The sequence below is a fragment of the Micromys minutus genome, assembly GCF_963924665.1.
Source record: "Micromys minutus genome assembly, chromosome: 12".
In the NCBI taxonomy this organism is placed as follows: Eukaryota; Metazoa; Chordata; class Mammalia; order Rodentia; family Muridae; genus Micromys; species Micromys minutus.
Genome location: NC_137981.1, coordinates 7535966 through 7541957, shown reverse-complemented (window position 1 = coordinate 7541957; position 5992 = coordinate 7535966). Strand labels below are relative to the sequence as shown.

Here is a 5992-nt window from a genome sequence, read left to right as displayed (position 1 = left end):
CCATCTTGTGATGGCGAATGCTATCTCGGCTTTCCACACTGATTGAGGCACATTTGCTGTGAAAGCACTAGCAGCCAAATTTCCTCTGGCTTTGAAACATGTGTGACAGTCTCTGGATCCCTGTGTGAAGCACTCCTACCTGTGACACAGAGCACTTCAGCATTTCTCAGCTTAATTATGGCTACAGCAAGCACCTGCAGTTATTGTTATTAACTTTTCTTGGCAGGGCTTTAACTCCAGAAGGGGAAGTTGGAGAGTCGATTTGGAACCTAGGGGTTGAAGGCAGAGACTGGACAATACAGGCTTGAGTTTTTCGGGTAAGGAAGTTCTTAAGCTCTATTAGGCACCACATGTGGTGTAATTAACCACAGCCTTGCTACTTGCTATTGGGTGGTAGCCTGGGAAGGACTAGAGGAGACACATCTAGGAAGTCAGATGTAGAATGAGATATATCTGAAACAAGGCTAGGCTGAAGAAAAAAATGGAAGGCCTGGCATTCGAGGATGAATTTGAAGTCCTGGAGAAGATTCCATGAGGGTCAAGAGTGGGGTAAAAATGTCATCATAAAGGGACTAAACAGTTGAACCTTGGTGGTCAAGGTAGAAAATACTCACTGATGTTGCATGCTCATGATTCTGTGGATCCTGGACTAAGCATTGACCTTTAGGGATTATGTTGAGGACACTGGAAATGACAATGGCTTAAGTCAGTAGAATGGTGTTTAGAACCCTTGTAATACAGTGCTAGGGCTTCCCTAAGCAAGTCAACACTGATTTTGGATGAAGCATGGAAGGATGTTGTTAGAAATAAGTTTGAGGTTGCAAAGAAAGCGACCACGACCCAGAGTGTCTCAACAAGGCAGAAGTATCTTTCTTACCAGAAAGGTGTGTTACTCACAAAGCACACCTGCACAGGAAGTGCACTTGGCATGTGGGAGAGCAAGCACACCTGCACAGGAAGTGCACTTGGCATGTGGGAGAGCAAGCACACCTGCACAGGAAGTGCACTTGGCATGTGGGAGAGCAAGCACACCTGCACAGGAAGTGCACTTGGCATGTGGGAGAGCAAGCACACCTGCACAGGAAGTGCACTTGGCTTGTGGGAGGGCAAGCACACCTGCACAGGAAGTGCACTTGGCTTGTGGGAGAGCAAGCACACCTGCACAGGAAGTGCACTTGGCATGTGGGAGAGCAAGCACACCTGCACAGGAAGTGCAATTAGCTTGTATTCTAATCAGCTGCTGACTGTGTGTTTTCCCCCCCCCGTGGCTGGGATTTGACTTCACCATCTTTTGAGAGCGGATAATTTCAAAGGAATTGGAGCAAAAAATGAAGATGAGCAGGACAGTGAACCACTAAGGTTTGATCATGTGAAGTAGGGCATTTGTGTAAAATCAAGCTTATGTGGGAAAGGAAGAAAACATTTGCATTAAGGCTTTTTCTAAATGGGAAAGGTAAAGAGATTTGAATTCCTTGTTGTAATCAAAAGTTTTGCAGTGTTTGTTAGGACAACCTAATAAAGATCTACTGACTGTGTCCTGGCTGAGACATATTAGATTTAAGGCTGAGACAGACACAGCCTCAACTATGGGACCCTTGTGTGGCCCCACAGACACTGCCACATATGTGAAATCCCAAAGGGGTTCTTTAGTGGACGTATATAAAATAAGGCCTTGAGACTAAGTGATAATATTTGTCACTTTTTCTACATGGCTTTGTACACTTAATGAGGTTCCAAGAAAGCAGTCTCCCATTCTGTGTCCCAATGTACCCTCAGATTCACATTCATCACACGTTTAAAAACACAGAATATGATCTATTAATTTATTATAAAATATTTGCTTTCATTTAAAAGTCACAGTTGTACTGAAGTTCTGATTATTTTTTCTGCTGCTATTTTGAATTTTCCATTTTTTAAAATCAATTGAATTTTAGTAAGCTAGCTTTCTTTTATGTGTTTTAGTGTGGGAATAGTATTTTTCCCTTTGATTATGTTTTTATTTAAATAGGCTGTCTCTACTGGCTCTGGAATGAAACAAATTTTAATAGTTTATGCAGTAGGGTTTTTTTTTCCTTCAGTGGTAGGTTTATTTTTTGCTGTTTTTCTTGGTAACCACAAACCTTCCCCCCTGCAGGCTTTAACTTCTTGACTTCCTTAGGCTTCGTTTCTTCCTTGCCTACCGCTGGCTTCTTGTCTGCAGTCTCCTCTGCTGTAATCTTCTCCAAGTTGGCTGCAGGGCAGAGGCTGCTGTTTCCAGCTTTGCACCTGGAGTCTGTGATTTCTGGCCTCAGGAAGAATGGTGTTCCTGTGCATAGTCTTTGCATAAGGGGTTCAGCTTCAACACGATCCTCAAGTTCTTCAGTGGATTTTTCTTCAAGACTCTATGTTGAATTTTCTTGCGTGGTGCTTGGAGGGCTCTTTGGATCTTTGAGATTTTTAAGTTTCTGCTAAGACCTGAGCTCATCATCTTGTGCCTGAGAAGGTTATAGTTACTCTTGGGTAAAGCAGCCTCATATCAAGTGCTGTGCAACTCATCTAACTTCCAGAAAACACTTTCAGTCCCAATGCAGAGACCACCAGGAGCAAGTTTTAAAACGTTCAGCTCACTTATGTTAATCAGAGTAATACCAAGGATGCTTCTGAGCCATTTTCTTCATTGTATGTGACACAGGGTCCCCAGTGCTGGTTTCTCACTTTGCCCTTGCCAGCCCTCATTCTCTGAGAGGTATAGACATTTTTGATGTCATTCCAAGCTTTAAGCTTCTTAAGCAGTCTTCTTGGTCTTCCTATAACCTTCAGCCTTATCTTCAACTAACATAGGTTTTCCCAAAACTCCCTTATTTGTCAGACTTTTGGACATCACCAAAGCTGGTAAGGCTGAGGCAGCCAGGGCAGAAGAGATGGCATAGTGCTTTTGGGTTATGTTCACTCTTCAGTGCCAATGATGCCAGGTTTTTGTTGTTGCAAACATGCTGCCCCCACGACACATATTTCCAAAGGCAACCTGGCCAGAATGGTGTGGTGTGTTCCACCATCTCTAATTCTTGGAATTTGAGCTACAGCTCTGCCAGAAACCTAAGACTCAGCATTGGTCTGACACCCGCTAATTCCATGAAGGCATAGAGCTGTTTGCTGTTTTTCCTCAAGTTGGTGTGAACAAAGTTTACAATATCCAGTCCAATGGGAACTCTGAACACAGCGGAAAAAGGGATGTTATTGCCAAATCACTCCCCCTTTTTAGGGTACATGGATCAGAGCGGTAAAGAACTGTGGGACTAAAAGGCTCAAGTCGGAAATGTGAAAGATCGAGTTCGGTCGAAGCCCCAAGGACAGGTGACTGTCAACCGGCAGGTGCTTTCTGAACTCCCAATTGCAAATCTACTTTGCCTGGATGCACCGCAATGGGGCAGATGTACAAGGCTCTAGGCAAGCCCCAAACCCCACCTCCACAGGAGAAAATGACATAGACTCTTGCCAAATCAGCCACTCCCTAAATCCCTCCCCTGCACACACAAGTAGCATTAGAAAAACAACGATAGCCAATCTTAGAGGCAAACGTATGGGAATCTGGTGGTTGGATCCTGGGCTGTTTAAAAAGAACAGAACAAAGGAGAGAGGCGCGAAAATAAAGACACACGTTAAAACCTCTGTCCTGGCTCCTTTGTGGTCCTGACTCCCTTGTCCTCCATGAACGCTTTATCCCAGAGCCTTATCGCAGGCTCTACACTTTTCTAACAAGCAGGCGGGGCGGGGGGGGGGGGGGGGGGAGTGTTATGGCTCTGGCCTAAGCACCAGACTGAGTCTTGGCCCTCCAGAGTTTTCAGGCCTGGCTGCACCCCGCTGGGATTTGCTCTCAGGCCTCCCTGCCTAAACTCCTCTGGGCCAGGCAGAGCGCACCAGAAGCAGCCTTCCCAGGGACCTGCAGTGTGAGGAGCTACCTTCCCCCTGAGGAGCAGAGCGGCAGCCCCCTGCCCGCCAGACCATTAAGTACAACAAAGAACAAGCCATGACAGGAGAGGAGAAGGCCACACTCTTCTCTTGGCATAGTTTCTTTTTAATCTCTTGCTACATTTTAGAACTGAGAATGTAGCTCAGGGGTAGAACACTCATCCAATATGCATGTGACCCTGGCCTCAGTTTCTAGTACCAAACAATTAACTTAAAAAGTTGGAAGTTTTCTTATAAAAATATTCACAAATTACTCTGATTAGCAAATATTCCATTTATATTTAAAACGATCTAAAATGGAAACATATCAACACCTTTTTCTGTGTTATTCTATTGAGGGAGTATTGAGCATTGTAAACATTGAGTGTCATAAACATCTTGTCTTGACCTCTGCGTACCAGGATCATAGTTATAAACCACCAAGCATAAGTAAAGACTAGATCTCAATAAATATTTTACATGTTTCCTTTTCTATGGACTGGGGGCGGGGGTCCCAGAGCATGCTTGTAATAATTCCCACATTCGGGAAAATTGCAAGGTCTAGACCTCTCTGAGCTAGTCCTTGTTACATACTGAGAACTCTCAAGAAAATGAAAAATAAAGTGTTGATTTAGGAGGGAGAGAGAGAGGGAGAGGGAGGAAGAGGAAGAGAAACAATCTGACATAGTATAGCAGCCCCTCTAACCTTCAGCACACTTAGCTCTTCTAGCACATTCATATGTACAAGAACTTTAAGGCACATATCCCAGGAATTGCTTGACAAAGGAGATGGCATCCTCACTTTTACCAGTTGTCAAATTGCTCCCAAGCTGCTGCTTCATTTCCCCTACTGAAGTAAGCCTGAGAGTTCTCTCTCCAGCTCTCTGCATTTTCTGACTTGTTAGTTTCTGGCAGATTGATGTGTGTGAAATGATCTGTTGTGGATGTTTTGATTTCTGTCTCCCCATTTACTGTGCATGTGAGCATCCTTCCTGCTATGTAGTTCTCTGTAAGCTGTCTACTTACAGTTCTCTGCTACCTGACAGTTTGTGTTTCCTATTGGTTGGGGAATCACCTTTGATACACTGGATTTTCATCTCATGTCGGACATGACCTATGTATCCCAGTCTCTGACCACACATTCGTTTTTTCAGGGTGTTGTTTGAAGCTGTATTTTAGCTTTGTGGGTTTATTATCAATTTTGTGTGTAATGATTCATATTCTATCCTCTTACTGCAATTTTATAAGTAGTAGTTTCTTGTTTATATGGGCTAACTTCCAAATGAATGGGACAGAGACAGAAGATTTATTTAATCAAGCTTTTGAGGCATAATAGTTGAAGTTATTAATCTATTCCAATCTTCTAAACTAATCTGGCTACCTTCCAACCAAAATCCTGGATATACTCACCGTCTAGCATTTATGTGGCTCTCTTTGCTCCAGTTGATTTTCCACGGTGCCCCTGGGACCCTCTCCACATGGTCATTCCTCTCTTCTTCCTCTTCCTTCTCCTTCTCCACTCCTCCTTCTCTCTCTCCTTCACTAAAGTCAGAAGTCCATCTCTAGTGTTCTTTCCTCTGCTCAGCCACAGGCTGATCAGCTTTGGTTGACAAATAAGAGACTAAAAGGGAAGAAAAAAATATTTTACACAAGCTGGTGTCAGGAGACACTTAGGATTAGCATCACAGTGCTATGTCTGTTTGCAACAAGATATAGAGACAGAGAAGTCAGCATTAGATAATACTAGGATAATCTTTACACAGTGCACAAAATCATTGTGTTGTCCAATAACACAGAAAGCTTCTGCATTGGTGTATAATATATAAGCATATAATATAATATAATAATATAATATAATATATAGTATATTAGCTTATAAGGTACAATATTTTTGTTTTTAAAGCCTGTGAAATATGTTTCTGTATGTGGTGAAGGATTCTTACAATTTCTCATATGAGTCACTAGATTAGTGTTTATTCTTTCAAAACAAATATTAATTACACCAAAGTCTTCCTAGCATGCTCTGTAGTGGGGCAAGTTGCCATGTGCAGATGTGTTTGTTTGC

At 43.0% G+C, this 5992-nt stretch overlaps 1 pseudogene across 1 annotated transcript; it reads right to left on the bottom strand.

Annotated features, from left to right (window-relative positions):
• Positions 1 to 2176: 2176 nt before the first annotated feature.
• On the bottom strand, positions 2177 to 3224 carry LOC308428023 (large ribosomal subunit protein uL4-like; annotated as a pseudogene). The gene has a single exon. The product of its transcript is annotated as a large ribosomal subunit protein uL4-like (transcript).
• Between the last annotated feature and the right edge of the window lie 2768 nt (positions 3225 to 5992).